At 40.7% G+C, this 16,923-nt stretch overlaps 2 long non-coding RNA genes across 3 annotated transcripts; both read right to left on the reverse strand.

Moving 5' to 3' along the window:
- Positions 1 to 3,198: 3,198 nt before the first annotated feature.
- On the reverse strand, positions 3,199 to 6,195 carry LOC145713855 (uncharacterized). Of its 2 annotated transcripts, XR_014136687.1 has the most exons (5): positions 5,771 to 6,195; positions 4,464 to 5,667; positions 4,089 to 4,148; positions 3,618 to 3,736; positions 3,199 to 3,343 (listed from the first exon to the last, which is right to left on the reverse strand). It is a non-coding gene; the product is annotated as an uncharacterized LOC145713855 (long non-coding RNA). The 2 variants fall into 2 exon arrangements; XR_014136686.1 differs by having other exon boundaries at positions 4,089 to 5,667.
- An 8,056-nt stretch (positions 6,196 to 14,251) lies between these two features.
- On the reverse strand, positions 14,252 to 16,087 carry LOC145714674 (uncharacterized). Its single transcript, XR_014136925.1, has 3 exons — positions 15,862 to 16,087; positions 15,419 to 15,482; positions 14,252 to 14,365 (listed from the first exon to the last, which is right to left on the reverse strand). It is a non-coding gene; the product is annotated as an uncharacterized LOC145714674 (long non-coding RNA).
- Between the last annotated feature and the right edge of the window lie 836 nt (positions 16,088 to 16,923).

Raw genomic sequence — 16,923 nt, forward strand, 5'->3', positions numbered from 1 at the left:
ACTACGTTTAAACTGCAAAATCCAACAAATGAGGCGAGGGGAAGGGGAACGAACTTGTAAAAATTCGCATTTGTTTGCAAGTCTGTTCTAACGTCCTAAAATTGCACGCTTTGATGTATTTTTCCATTAATACTTTGGCGGGGGTGGGGGGGAGTTGTAAAGGTTTCTTGAGAATTTGAGCTTAGTAGTAAGCTTGAAGTCCTATCATAAGGGACCTCCCATGCCGGTGTTGGTAATAACTGGGCATGAGTTGTCATTAAGTCGTGGTCCCTGTGGCATTACTACGGGAGCCACTGGGATTTAGGTTTCAGAGTGCCTCATCAGGTACGGATTTGCTGTACTATGGCATTGAATAAATTGGGCAAAGACACACAAATTAGGTTACTTTGTTCTTTCTCAAAGACCACCCACTGCATTTCAAATGGAAGTCAAGTTCCTCGCCGCGATATACAAGGCCTTGTGCAATCTGGTCCCTGCATATCCCTTGGCCGCACCCTCCCTTCATGCGCTGCACTCCATCTGTCCTGCCTCTTTCTGTCCTCCCGACACATCTACTTGCATTTTCTGTCCCCAGAATGCTTACCTTCTCAATCTTCACCTACTGGCTCCTTTTCACTGTTTTAGCTCTCCTCAGAGAGACCTTCCCTGACCGACCACTCACACGAAAGAAGTCCCTTTCCCCAATTACCATCACCTTACCTTATATTCTTACAGTACTTATTTTTCTCATTAAAGTAGGTCCTGCGTATTGTCATATCCACGGTGTCCATTTCACGTAGTGCCCAGAATGAGATACCCTTGAGAGCGAGAGCGATGAATAATTATGCTGGGATCATGGAAATGCTGAAATCACGGGGCCACCGGATGTATGGGTCACTGGAATGGGAACATACTAGAAAATGTCATCTTCCTTAGGGCATGGATGTTGTCTAGCTTCTTCACCCGTGATCCCCAGAGCTTGGAACCATACCGACTACTGGTAGGTACTTAAGTGTTGAATGAAGGACTTCTAGGGGCACAGGTTTGCATGTTTAATTTTCCCTGGTCATTTTTGCAATTTGCTAGATATTAAAATATGCGCATATATATTTGCGATTCATTCATTAATGCGCATAGTTGGCTTTTTCCACGTCTTGTATCTCTATGGCAATATGGCCTGAATTTTCAAAAACTAAAAGAAAAAAAAGTGGGAAAACGAATGTCTCTTCAGGTAGCATATTGGACCCTGAGCTACGTCTCCGGCATTGGTTTACCTGCTTTATGAATTAGACAAACTCATATGCGTCTGGCCAGAACCAAGGTACGTACCCCTGCCACATTCTGTGCCAGCAAAATGTTTGTCCACTCCTTTGCCCGTCTACCTGGGACTTAATTCCAGTAAAAGTTAAACATACTGTTACACTGGATGATGGACCCTGAATCACACATCCATGTTGCAAGAAGTCTGGGAAATGGAGTTTTAGCTTTTGTGACTTCACACACAAGAATGAATGAATGGTGGTTGAATGAACTGATCCTTAATCATCCAACCTGTCAAGAAGCACTCATTTACTTAGAAAAATACTGAGTGCCTACTGTGTGCAGGGATGGGGGTGAAGACATCTTGTCACGTTTGTTTATCTTCATTAATTTTCTTTCTCCAACATTATCATCATCCAATGAGGATACCTTGTTTTCAGCTCAGGTCATGATCTCATGGTTCATGAGTTCAAGCTTGAACCCTTTACTTCTCTTTTCCTATGGAATTAGACCTACCAGGTCTTGCTCTGATGTATGTTCCATGGTGTTGAAATGGAGAGTGGTGGTTCCATACTTAGATGAACAACGGTTGTAAATGGATCGCAGAACGGTTCTATCAGAGGAGAATGGAAGTTCACAGGGATCCCACTCGGCTGAATTGCAATTCAGACTAGGTTGCTTCCCTCCACTGGAGACATCTGTAGCTGGGGGCTTAGGACGGAGACCCAGGGACAAGGAGAATTTTATACTGACTACATGAACAAAAAAGCAAAGTACACGATGAAGAGTCTGGCCAATTGGACGTACATTTCCTGAGCTATATTGATTCTAACAAGCGCCTGGACACTTGCTTTATTGCTTTTTAATCGGTCTCAGGTTTTCAAACCAGGAAAGCAGGGTAGTGGAAAGTGCACTTCACGACTAGACAGCTGTGTGACCTTGATTAACCTCCCCGTACTCCGCAAATTCTTTTGTTTTTTAAAGTTTATATATTTTGAGAGAGAGAGAGAGCATGCAAGCAGGGAAGGGCAGAGAGAGAGAGAGAGAGAGAGAGAGAGAATATCCCAAGCAGGCTCTGGGCCATCAGTGCAGAGCCCGATGTGGGGCTTGAACTCATGAACCATGAGATCATGACCTGAGCTGAAAACAAGAGTCGGACCCTTAACCGACTGAGCCACCCAGGCACTCCAATGATCATCAAATTCTTACTCAGCTCTCATTTTCTATATGGTAATGATATAAACTAAGTAATTTAATAACTGCAAATTAGGTAAGAGATATTCAAGTTCCCCATTAATCTCTATCACGATTCACATATTTTTTTCTAACGTACCATCTAATGCCTATTCATATCAGGAGGGGGATACAAATGTTTTTTTCTCCAAAATATGTATACCAATATTCTTCTTCCTTGGTTCCCCCAAACCCTTTTTTTTTCTAAGTTCTTTTTTTTAATGTTTATTTATTTTTGAGAGGGAGAGAGAGAGAGAGAGAGAGAGCGCGCGCGCACGCGCATGAATGGGGGAGGGGCAGAGAGAAAGGGAGACACAGAAGCTAAAACAGGCTCCAGGCTCTGAGCTGTCAGTACAGAGCCCGACGTGGGGCTCGAACTCATGGACAACGAGATCATGACCTGAGCTGAAGTCGGATGCTCAACCGACTGAGCCACCCAGGCGCCCCCGCCCCTGCCCCCCAACCCTTTTAATGAAGAATTGGGTCGACAGCCTAGTTTTCCTAGTGTGGTTAGGAATAACCACATTTCAGATGAAGTGTGTCTGTATCGATGGCCCCAAGATATTAAAATATTTCATAAACGTGAGCCTAAGATGCCTGGTGCAAATGTCATTATGGAGAAAGTGAATCAAGAAATGGATAGAACAAAATACAATTTTGAATAACATTTACTAGTCATTGAATGTCAAAATTCTTTTAACAAATTATATAGTTCCAAAAAAAAAAAAAAAAAAGCATTCCATTTCTTCCATCTCCACAGCCACCAATGTTGACGGAGATGCCATCGTCTCTTGAGTGGATATGTGCAAATTTCTGCCGTCATTAGTGTGGTTAGGACCATCATCATCTCTTCCCAGAATACCTTAAAAGTCTGAAGAGAAATAATATGTTGTAGATACATGGTATCTTATCTGGATACCTGCAAAATCTCGTGGTAACTAACACGGTTAAGGCCATACCACTGCTTATCTGAACAACGAAAATATCCTAACGCCACTAGCATGGTAAGAGACAGATCAACTCTTACCTGGATACATGTAAAATTCAAAGGTCAGCACTCTAGAGACAGACGTAAGCGTCATCTGCCTGCGGACCAGTAAAAGCCCCCGGGCCACTAATATAATCAGACAAATACCATCTCTTACCTGGATACCTAGACACGTGCAGGGGAATCAAGATCATGGCAGGGGCATGTCGTCTCTTGCTTGGATAACTGCAAAATCCCATGATCGTTATCTGGATTAGGAACACATTACCTGGACACCTACAAATTTCCAAGAAAAACACCTTAGTTAGAGACACCTTCACAGTGTGACAGGATATCTGCAAAATGTCCCTGATCACTGCTTACAACTTAAGAATACTTAAAAATAAACACGGTCACTATGTTGGCTTAAGAACACCAACAACATTGTCTGCCTGGATATCTGCAAAATCTCATGAGCTCTAACTGTGCTATAAACACCATTAACTTGTATTTGAACGCAAGCAAAACTTCGCCTTCAATACCACTTGAGGTTCTCCACAATTGTTTAAGGATAATTCTATAACCTGGACACCTAAAAACCTACTGAGCCCTACAGACTTAAAGGTAACCATAAAATTTATCCAGATACCTGCAAAGCTCCAGGGACAAGACCCTGGAATAGAGACACGATCTCCTCTTGAGTGGGTGTCTGTAAAAATACAAATCAAGAGATGATGGTTCAACTGACAACAATATGTATTGATTTATTTACTAATTCATTCATTCATTCATTCGATTTTATTTTTTGCTTTTTCTCATTTTAGGAATTGGAGCAAGATTTTTTTCATAGGCAGCTATTGAAAATGGAAAATCTTGTTCCATGACTTGAAGAGGTCATTTTTTCACTGGGATTGTGTTTGAATCCCCTTATATATGTATTTTTTAAATTTTAATTCCAGTAAAGTTAACATGCAGTATAATATTCATTGCAGGCATACAATACAGTAATTCAACAATTCCATACATCACCCAGTGCTCTTCGTGACCATAGTAGGTAATTTGGGATTTTTCTGGTATCTGATCAAGAGAGGATCTAAGGCCTTCCATTATCTCTTGATTGGGTTCTACAAAAATTCATGGCAAAAACTGTGTTAGGAATACATGTATTACCTGAACACCTGCAAAATCCCATCGAATTTATGAGGCCTATCAAATCTACCTAGAAACTTGCAGAGTTCAAGGTCAGCCTCCAGTTAGAGACACAATACTGTCTCGACAAGACTAGTGTAAGAATCCATGGTCAATAAACAGGAGATGGTCAGTAACTTACCTGGACACTTGTGTTATCTCTGTCACTACTGAGGTTTTACAAATGTTGTATCTAAGCTTTAAAATAATAAGGGCTGGGGCACCTGGGGGGCTCAGTCAGTTAAACGTCCTACTCTTGATTTCGGCTCAGGTCATGATCTCATGCTTTGTGAGTTCGAGTCCTGCATCGGGCTCCGTGCTGACACTGCAGATCCTGCTTGGGATTCTTTCTCTCTCCCGCTTTCCGCCCTTCCTGCGCTCATGCTCGCGCTGTCTCTCAAAACAAATAAATTTAAAAAATTTTAAAGAAAGGGCTAATGCTTACTAGCATTGACTAACAATATCATTTCTTAGCCAAATACTTGCAAAAAAACACAAAAAAAACCCGGCAACACAAAGTTAGGAGCACCATCCGTACTTACATAGATATTGAATATTAGATGGTCTATTACATGGAAAAGGCTATCATCATCACTTACCCGGATACAAACAAAATCCCTTTCATCATCTTTATGAAGCTTACCATCGTATCTTAACAGTGCCCTGAAAAACACACTTGAACAGATGTGATATGACAACACTTTTATTACCTGGACCCTGGTAAGAACCTTGTCCCTTGTATCACTGCGGGACTCATTAAGTCTACCAGTAACCTTAGGTAGGCTGATCTCACCATTAGAGACACGACTATCTCTTAATTTACAGTCTCTAGAATTGGCAAGATTCTTCCTTCTTACCTGAATACCTGCAACAAAATCATGGTAATAAAAAGTGGCAGCACATGTCATCACTTACCTAAATACACGAAGATCAGATGGTCTGTATCATGGGTTAGGGCCAGAGCAGCACTTACCTTAATACCAGTGATGTCCCCCCCATTAACTGCTATAGATAGGCTCATTGTGATCTCTTGGCATGTTCTGAAAAACATACTGTGGTTTACGTTTGGGACATGTCTCATTCTACCCATGCACCTGCAAATTCCCTGGTCACTTGTATCCTTTGGAGACCCATAAACATTACCTGGACACTTCCAGAACTCTGAAGTTAAACCCTAGTCAGACACACTTTCCTCTCTTAAAGGGATACCTGCAAACATTCCACGGTTAATAATGCAGTTAGAAAAATATGATACGTGACTTAGATATCTGACACACCACTATGAGTGAGAAATACACGTTATCTCCAGATAAGAAAATAAAAACTGCTTGCTAGTATTATTAGGGTCAAAAATTAATTAAAAAAATGTAATTAATTGTCAAGTTGGCTGACATAGAGTGTATACGGTGTGCTCTTGGTTTTGGGGGTAGATTCCCGTGATTCATCGCTTACATACAACACCCAGTGCTCATCCCAGCAAGCGTCCTCCTCAATGCCCATCACCCATTTTCCCCTCCCCCCCCATCAACCCTCAGTTCATTCTCTGTATTTAAGAGTCTCTTATAGTTTGCCTCTCTCCCTCTGTGTAACTAGGTTTTCTCCCTTCCCGTCCCCCACGGTCAGGGTCAAATTAATTTAACTTCTACTTGCCAAAAACAAGGGAAGGAGGAGTCTTAAAAACAATTACATAGATAGTTGAAAATAAGAACATCGATGAGTTAATATTATATCATCTCATACCTTTGTACTATCAAAGACCTGAACAGGGTACCTGGAAAAACATATGGTAACACAAGTGTTAGGGACACCATCGTCGCTTATTTACATGTATGAAGGTCATATGATCTGTACTGTGGGTTAGGCCCACATTATCACTTACCTCAATACCTGCTATGCACACATCATTAACTACCACTAACCGGCTCATAGGGAGGTCTTCACGTGAACCTGAAAAAAAATTGTGGAAAATGTGTTTGGTACACATCTTATTCTACAGGGACACCTGCAAATTCTTTGGTCAACCGTATCACTGAAATTCATCAACGTTACCTGGATAACGGCAGAAATCTGAGGTTAAGCCCTAGTAAGAGACACCTTCCTCTCTTGAAGGGATACCTGCAAAAATCCCACAGTCAATAATGCGGTGATGGACAGTATGATAAATTACCTGGATTTCTGCCTATCTACCACTATGGGTGTATAAAAACACATCATCTCTGAATAAGAAGATGCTAAAATCTCATGCTTACTAGTACTATTTGGGTCAAATTAATTTCTGAACTGCATACGTGCCAAAAACATAGTTAACATGGTATTGAAAACATCATTTGCATATATGAAAAACAAGCAGCTCTCTATTGAGTTAACGCCACATAATCTCATACCCGTATACTAGGAAAGGACTTAACAGGGCACTTGCAAAAAACACAAAGTGACACTCTGTTAGGGAAACCATACTCACTCAGATATCTGAAGATCACATGGTCTGTAGTGATGTAAGACCCACTTTATCACTTACTTGGTTACTGGTAAGGTTCTGTTAATGACGATTTTTAGGTTCATCATTATTTCATGACTGCCAGAACCTGAAAAACACGTTGTAAAAAAGCTGTCTATAGATACACCTTTTCTACTAGGATACTGTAAATGGCCTTTTTCATTACGCACGAGCCAACATTTAACTCTACCTGGATTCTTGCAGTACTCCAAGGTCTATGCCGTGGTCAGAAACACCATCATCTCTTTTGAGAGGACTGCTAGAAATGATAAAACACTATCATTTTGTACCTGAATACCTGAAATAAATCACCTAGTAGAACAAGTTTAGCCCATCAATATCACTTACCTAGATATGTGACTATCAGATGGTCTGATGTGGTGAAGGTATACGTCATAACCTATCTGGATACCAGAAATGTCCCCCATTAACCATTAATTTCATCTTGATCTTTTGGCAGGAATCTGAAAAACACATTATGGATGTGTAAAAAGACAGAACTTGCAGCAAGAAACCTCAAATTAATTACCTTAGACGCTTCCTTCATTAGTAGAACATCAATTCCACCTAAATATTCGCAGTATTCCAACCAAGGTCAAGATCATGATCAGATATAACAACATTTCATTATGGAACACATGCAAAATTTCCATGGTTACTGCTAGGGTTAGAAACATCATGATCGTTACCTGAATATGGTAACCCCTCATCACTCACAAGAATAAAATAAAATTTTCTCTAAAATATAAAAAGAAAAAACTCATGGTTTCCAGAATCGGTAAGGACTATTTCCTACCTGAATACTTGCAAAGAAAAATGGTAACAATTGTTAGGGAAACCTTCATCACTTACCCAGCTAGATGGAGATCGGATGGCCTGGTCTAGGCCCACGTCATCACTTACCTGCACACTAGGAACATCCCCACTGATGAACCATGTGAGATTCATCAATTCGTGACTGGAAGCTGGAAAGACATTACGAGCGTGTGTTGAAGGACATAGCTTTTTCCTACCAGGAAACCTGCAAATAACAGTGTTCACTTCATCATCATGAGACACATCAACTCTACCGGATACTTACAGTAATCCAAGGTTAATACCAGTATCGGATAAGACCATCAATCTATGATTGGACACCTGCAAATAGCCTATGGGTAGGACTTTCACGGGCAATATCATGATAAATACCTGTATACGTGCAGTCCCTCAACACTCAGAGGGTTAAAAATGAACATTTCCTGAAATACAGAAAGCAGAGAAACAGGGTCTTTGGAATTGGTAAGGACCCTATCATTTCTTACCCGCACACCTTCAAAAAATTCATGGTAACAGGAAGTGTAAGGACACTCACCATTTACCTCGGCGTAGGAAAGCTGGATGGTATGTGCTGTGGTTTAGACCCACAGGATCACTTACCTCCATTCCAGCAATGTCCCATATTCATTACCATTGATAAAGTCACCGTGAGATCTTGCTTGACGTTAACCTGAAAAAAAACACATCATGGAAAATGTTTTGAGCACATGAATTATTCTGCCTCCACACTTGCAAATTCCCTTGGTCACTTGTATCATTTTGAGACCCATCCATATTACCTGGATACTTACTTGCAGAACTCCAAGGATAAACCCTGTGAAGAGACATCTACTTCTCTTGAACGGACACCTGAAAAAATTTCCAAGGTCGATAAAAATGATGACGGTAATAGAGTAAGTTACTTGGATTATACATCATCCCTAAATAAGAATATGAAAAATCTAATTTTTACTCGTATTATTAGGGTCAAATTAATGTTTTTAAAAAAAATTTTTTTTTTTACTTAAAAAAAATTTTTTTTAATGTTTTATTTATTTTTGACAGAGAGAGAGAGAGCGCGCGCGCGCACACAAGTGGGGGAGGGGCAGAGAGAGAGGGAGACACAGAGTCCGAAGCAGGCTCCAGGCTCTGAACTGTCAGCACAGAGTCCGACGCAGGGCTCGAACTCACGAACTGTGAGATCATGACCTGAACTGACATCGGTCGCCTAACCAACTGAGCCACCCAGGCGCCCTGACTATACTTTCTTGATAAGAAACTGAAGAGACACATAGGACAGAGATGTTCAAGGACATGACTTGTTCGACCAGGACACCTGCAGACAATCCTTTGCACTTCCATAATTACGGAGCACATCAACTCTACCTTGACGTTTGCATCAACTCAGGTCAACACCTTCATCAGAAGAAGGCCATCATGTCTGAAGCGGACTTCCTGCAAATACACTGTGGTTACTACTGGGGTGGGAAATTAACAGTTATGGATACAATCAGCTCTCAAAACTCACAGGGTTAAACGTTTATCTCTAAAATGTAAAACGTATAAAGTCAAGGTCACTAGATTTGGTAAGGACTATCTCTTACCTGAACACCTGTAACAAAATCATAGTAACAAGAAGCGTTAGGGCCATAATACCTTACCTGCATATAGAATCAGATGATCTGTGCTGTGATTCAGGCCCACATCATCACTTACCTCCATACCTGCTATGTGCCTCATTTACCACGATGGATATACTCCCCATGATGTCTTAACCTGAACCTGAAAACACAGCATAGAAAAGTTGTTCCATGTACATTTTATTCTACTTGGACAACTGCAAATTCTCTTGGCCAGTGTATTATTTTGGGACCCCCTTCAACATTACTGGATAATACGCAGAACTCAACAGGTTAAATTCTAGTTAGATTTACCTTCATCTTTTGAGTGGATGCCTGTGAAAATCCTATGGTCAGCATCATGGGTATGGAATATATGACAAATTAGCTGGATGACTGACTGTAGGTCCATTGGTATGAGTGTAAAAACACGTATTATCTCTGAACAAGGAGACAGTAAAATCTCATGCTCGCCAGTGCTGTTAGGGACAAGTTAATTTCTGAACTGTGTATATGCCAAGAAGACTAATATAAAGGTTGAGGAAGCGTTAATTACCTATATATCTGAAGATAAGAAATCCCTGAGGATTTATTGTCACATCACCTCAATTTTATACTAGCAAAGAACTTAATGAGATTGTTAATAGAATAACTTACCTAGATACCTGTATATGCCTCCATCACTGCTAAGTTTAAACACCCACTGAATGTTAAGCTCTATAGTTCTAAGGGCTAATGCCTACTACTAACATTGGTTGGGACAGTATCATTTTTCAACCGAATCCACACAGAAAAACGTGCTATCCCAAACGTTAGGACCATCCACGCTAACCTAAATATTTGAAGACTGGATTGTGTGTAGGGTGTTTTAGGCTCCTATCTTTTACCTGGCTGCGAGCAAAGTTCTGTTCATGGTCATTATGAGGCATACCATGATTTCTTGACGGGAACCTGAAAAACACATTATGACAAAGGTGACTATGGACATACTTCTCCTCTCGGGACCCTCCAAATAACCTTGCTCAGTTTCGTCAACGCAGGACCTATCAACTCTACCTGGATTCTTGCAGTATTCCCCAGTCTACACCACTGTTAGAAACACCATCATCTCTTGAATGTTTGCCAGCAGCAATACCACAGTTACTACTGTGATGCACAACTTTGTGATCATTACGTGGATACCCACAAACTGATCAACACTCACACGGTTAAACATAAGTTTTCTCTAAAATAAGTAACAGTAGGATAACATGATTGCCGGAATTATTAAAACATCATTTCTTACTGGCAAACCTTAAAAAGAATCACACAGTAAAACAAGCTAAGGCAATCAACACCTTACGTATTACACACACACACACACACACACACACACACACACGGAGAGATCAGAGGGTCTGATGCGGTAAAGATACACATCACCGCTTACCTGGACACAAGAAATGTCCCCATTACCGACCCTGTTAAGTGCTTCAGGATCTTGAAGGAACCTGACAAATACATTATGATATATGTGTAAAGGGATGTGACCTGCTGTAAGCAGAACACCTCTAAGGCACCTTGGTCACTTTCGCTATTATGAGAACATCAACTCTAACTGCATGCTTGCAGTACTCCAAGATCAAGACCATTGTTGTCAGGGAAGACAATATTTCTTTACAGGACACCTGCAAAATTTCCAGGGTCATTGCTATGGTCGGAAGCATCATGATAATATCCCTTAACACTCAAAGGGATCCCTTAACACTCACAGGGCTAAACAGACATCTTTTCTAAAATACAAACGCTAACAACTCACACTTTCTAGAATTAGAAAGGACTATCAATTCCTACCCGAATACTTGCAAAGAAATCATGGTAACAACTCTTAGAGACACTGTTATCCCTTACCTACGTATCTGGAGATCGGGTGGCCTTACCTGCAGATCAACAGGATATCCGCCCCTATTAATGACTGCTGCTAAGTTCATCCTGAGGTCTTGACAAGGATCTGGAAAACACGTTACAAAATCAGGGTTAATGGAAACAACTTTTTCTACCATGACACCTGCAAAAAAGATTGTTCACTTCATCATTATGGAACAAACCAACTCTGAATACTTGTAATTAAAAGTTAGCAACAACGTCAGAAAACTGGCAGTGTTCGGGACGCTTCTAAATAGCATATAAATAGTACCACGGAGGGAACACAAGATAAATACTTGTATGTATGTAATGCCTCACAGTGTTCAACATAAACCTTCCTGAAATATAAAAGTGAAAACTTGTGTTTTCTACAGTTGGTAAAACCATCATTTTTTTCCCCCGAATACTTGCCAAAAAAAAAAAAAACAAACCACGGTAACAAGAAGTGTTAGAACACTTAATCACTTGTCCATGCATATGCAAATCAGATGGTATGTGCTGGGGCCCACATCATCACTTACGTTCATACCACCAGGGTCTCACACGAACTACTATTGACAGATTCACTGTCATGTCCTGAAGTGAATCTGAAAAACACATTGTGGAAATTTTGTTTACGTCTTATTTAACCCATACACCTGCAGATTCCCTTGGTCACTTGTATTGTTTTGGGATCCATCGACACTACCTGCGTACTTGCAGAACTCCAAGCTCAAAGCTAGGAAGAGACTGGTTCCTCTCCGCAGGGATACCTACAAAAAAGCCACAGTCAATAATACTGTGACGGACGATATTCTCAATTACCCGAATACCTGCATATCCTTCTATCGCTACTCATTTTAAAAAATACAGTATCTCTGAACCAGGATAGAACTCTCATTCTTACTAGTATTTTAGCAATACACTGATTTCTTAACAGAATACATGCCAAAAACAATGTGAATACCAGAACCTGAAACACATTAATATGCGGGTATCTAAAAATAAGAACGTCTCTATTGAGTTAATGTCACATTATTGCATACCTGTGGGCAAGCAAAGACCTTAAAAGGTATCTGCAAATGAACACAGTAACACAGTGTTAGGGACACCACCCTCACTTACCTAGATATTGGGGATTATATTGGTCTGCAGTGTAGTAAGACCCACTGTATGACTTACCTGGTTACTAGTAAGGATGCGTTCCAACCGGTGGAAGGTTCACGGTGTTCTCTTGACAAGAACCTGTAAAAGCACAAGCAACAATGGGTTTGAAATGCAAATTATGCTACTAGAACACCTGAACATAACCTTTTCACTCCCATTACTATGGAACACATCAACTGGACATCTGCCACATTCCGTGGGTCCTACTGGGGTGTGAACTCCATGACAATCACCCGTACAAGAACCATCCTTCGACACGAACAGGGCTATAGATGTTCTCTAAACGTAAAGGTGAGAACTCACAGTTTTTATTACTGGTAAGGGCTACATCGTCTCTTACCTCAACACCTGCAGGAACGTAATGGGATTGAGAAATGTTATAAACATCATCACTTACCTAGCTATCTGGAGACCAGATGGCCTGAGGTTTAGGCCCACATGCTCTTTTATCTGCCTGCTTGCAGAAAGTTCCCCATTACTAACCATCGCTAGGTTCGTCGTGATGTCTCGACAGGAACCTGACACACACACTGCAAAAAATGCGTTTGGTACAAGTTTATCCTGATGGACAACTGCCAATTCCCTTGGTCATTTGTATCATATTTCAGGACCCATCAGTAATACCTGAAAACTTGCAAAACTCTGAGGTCAGCCCCTAGTAAGCGCCACCTTCCTCTCTTGAAGGATTATCCGCAATAATCCCATGGTAAGTAACACAGCCATGGACAATATGATGAATTATCTGGATGTCTGAAAGTCCCACTATCAGTCCAAAACATATTATCCCTAAACAATAAGAAATTCTCAGGCATATTATGATTGTCAGGGACAACTTACTTTAACTGCATACGTGCCCAACACTAGGTTACTGTAAGAGCCTGAACAATATCATTAGTCACAAAGAGCTCTGAAAATAACGTCTACGTCAATGTCACATCATCTCATACCTGTTTACTAGCAAAACCTTGATGGCTTATCTGCAAAAAGATGAGAACACAAATGTTAGAGACCTCATTCTCACTTGCTTTGATAATGTGAAGATTAGATGGTCTTAACTGTAAGTAACACTCTTTATCCCTTCACTGGTTACGAAGAAGATTTTGTTCATGACCATTATTACGTTCACAGTGATTTCTTGACAGGAACCTAAAAAAAGAGGTGTCAAAAATGTGTGTAAGGCAACAACGTGTTCTGTCAGGGGGCCTGTAAAGAATTTTGGTCAATTTCCTCATTGTGGGAACCATCAACATTACCTGGATCCTGGCAGAACTTCATGGTCTACATGGATATTAGAGACACCATTACCTCTTGACTGACCACCTGGAAAAGTCTTATGGTCAATACTGTGGTATGAAGCCTGGCTAACTTACCTGCATAGATCTCGGTCACTATTTATGTTCAACACACATTAAACATAAGCTCTTACGTATTTATTTATTTTTAAGTAAGCTCTAGGCCCACGGGGGGGCTTGAACTCACAACCCAAGATCAAGAGTCACATGCTCCACGGATGGGCTAGGTGCCCCTAAACTCTTAAGCCTGTGAGAGCTAATAATGCTTACTAGCCTTGCCTGAGGTACTATTTTTATACACACACACACACAAAACAAACAAAACTGTGGTCACACAAGTGTTAGTGATATTATCGTCACTTACCTCGACATCTCAAGACAGAAGGTCGGTGGGGATGCTTCAGGCACATCACCACTTACTGCAAGACAAGGATGTCGCTGGTAAAAACCATTAGGAAGTTCACCATGATCTCTTGATGGGAACCTGAAAACCACATTGTGATACGTGGGCAGATGGACACATAATGTCCACCGGAACACCTGCAAATGACCTCCGTCCTTTTCACCCTCATGAGACACCTCATCTCTCCCTGGATACTTGCAGTTGTCCAAGGTCTATGCCACTGTTAAAAACACCCTCACCTCCTAACTGCTGTCAAGGGACACAGGGTTACTACTGGAACAGGGAACTCCATAATCATTAGGTGGACACCCATAAATCACTCAAAACTCACAGGGTTAAACATACATTTTCTCTAAAAAAAAGGAAGGTACGTGGTTACGAGTATTGATAAGGATAGTCGCATTTCTAAACTAAATACCTAAACTAACAGACAAATGGCAAGCAAGAGAAATAGGGCAACAAAAAGCTTAGGCAAGCTAGGACTTCCTTAGGTATACGACAGATGGCATGTACTGTGGGTTAGGCCCACTTTGTCACTAACCTTGACATTGGCAATGTCCCACGTTAGCTACCAATAATAGGCTTACCTTACCGGAATGTTCTGACAAGAACCTGAACGCCACGTTGTAGAGAGTGAATCCTTTTCCCTCTACACTTGAAATTTGTCTCGGTTACTTGTCAAACTCTCAGGTTAAAAAGTGAGGAGGACCTACCTTCTCCTCTTGATGGATACTTGCAAAAACTCCATGGTCAATAATGCTATGATAGACTATGTAATAGAATACCTACATCATTCTATCAGTACAAGTATTAAATACACAGTATCCCCAAACAGGAACACAGAAAATTACATTCTTCCAGTGTTCTTAGGGATGTATTAATTTCTTAACAGAATACATGCCAAAAATTAAGATAAATGTAAGAGTCATGAACATTAATAATGTAAATACCTGAAAATGAGAATGTCTCTAATAAGAAAATGTCACATCATCTTGTACCGTTTAGTAGCAAAGACCTTAACGGGATACTTGCAAAGAAACATGGTAACACAAATGTCAGGGACATCACCCTCAGCGACCTTCCTATGGAAGATCACATGGTCTGGGTGGTGGTAGAACCCACTCTATCACTTACCAGGTCAAGAGCAAGCTTCCATCAGTGAATACGGTGAGGTTCACTAGGTTTTCTTGACAAGCATCTGAAGAAACACATACGAAAAATATGTTTAAGTACTCAACTCTTCTACCAGAACACCTGCTAATAATCCTTTTCACTTCCATTATTATGGAACACATCAAGTCTACTTTGATGCTTCCATTAATCTGGGTCAACACTTTTGTCAGAGAGACCATCATGGACTCCTGCAACAATACGGTGTTTAACTTGGCATGGAAACTCCTTGACAATTAGGGATACATTCAAATGTCAAGACTCACAGGATTAAATGTAAGTTGTCTCCAAAATTTAAAAAGGGTAACGTCATGGTCACTTAGACATGGTAAGGACTCTATCATCTCTTGGCGGAACACCAGCAACAAAATCATAGTAACAGAAGTGTTAGGGACACAATCACTTACCTACATATTAGGATCAGATGATCTGTGCTGTGGTTTAGGCCCACATCACCACTAATCTAGATACTTCCATATGCCTCACTAAATACGATAGCTGAGCCTATCAATCAGGAGAGCTTCACATAAACCTGAAAAACACATTGTGGAAAATACGTTCAGCACATACTTTCTTCTATGCGATCGACTGCAGATTCCATTGGTCAAGTGCATCATTTTGAGATGCAACACCACTAGCTGCATACATGCAGAAGTCCAGGACTAAACCCTGGTGGGAAATACCTTCTTCCCTTAAAGAGATACGTGTAAAATTTCCACATTCAGGATTATGAAGACGGACAATATGATGGATCATCTGGATACGTGCAGAACCTCTCATCAGGGGGAGTGTAGGAAACACAATCCCTGATCAAGTATACAGCGAAATATCGTTTTTACCAGGATTATTAGGGACAAATTAAACTACTGCATATAAGCCAGAAGTATGTGTAACGGAAGAGTATTCAAATATCAATAATCACATGCATATTGGAAAATAGGGATGTCTAATGAATTGATGGGACATCATCTCATGCCTGTGCAACAGCAAAACTTTAACATGATACTTGCAGAAAAGATATGTTAACGCTGTGGTCAGTGTTTGGGGCACCATCTTCACTTACCTATCTCAAGAACAGTTGATCTCAACTGATTGGTGACATCCACAATATCACATAGCTGCTTACCGGAAAGTTCCTACTGACGACCACTGTCTATCACTGTGGTGTCAGGACTGCTAGAATCTTAAGAAACATACTTATAACAAGCAAGTGGCAGGATACAACTTGTTAACCTGCAAAAAGAAATAGTTTATTTACAAATAACCTGGGTCACGTCCGTCATCAGGGAAAACAGAACACGACATGGGTCTTGGTAGAACTTGAGCTCAACACCATTGTAAAACGCACTAAAATCTCTTCTAGCAAGAGAAGAGAAATCTCATGGCCAAGGAGATGTGCAACAGGAGAAGTTCCCCGGAAATGCACGTCCCTTTATCACTACTGAGGTTAAATACACATTATATCTAAA

This window comes from Panthera onca, chromosome X, assembly GCF_046562875.1.
Source record: "Panthera onca isolate mPanOnc1 chromosome X, mPanOnc1 haplotype 2, whole genome shotgun sequence".
NCBI classification, from domain to species: Eukaryota; Metazoa; Chordata; class Mammalia; order Carnivora; family Felidae; genus Panthera; species Panthera onca.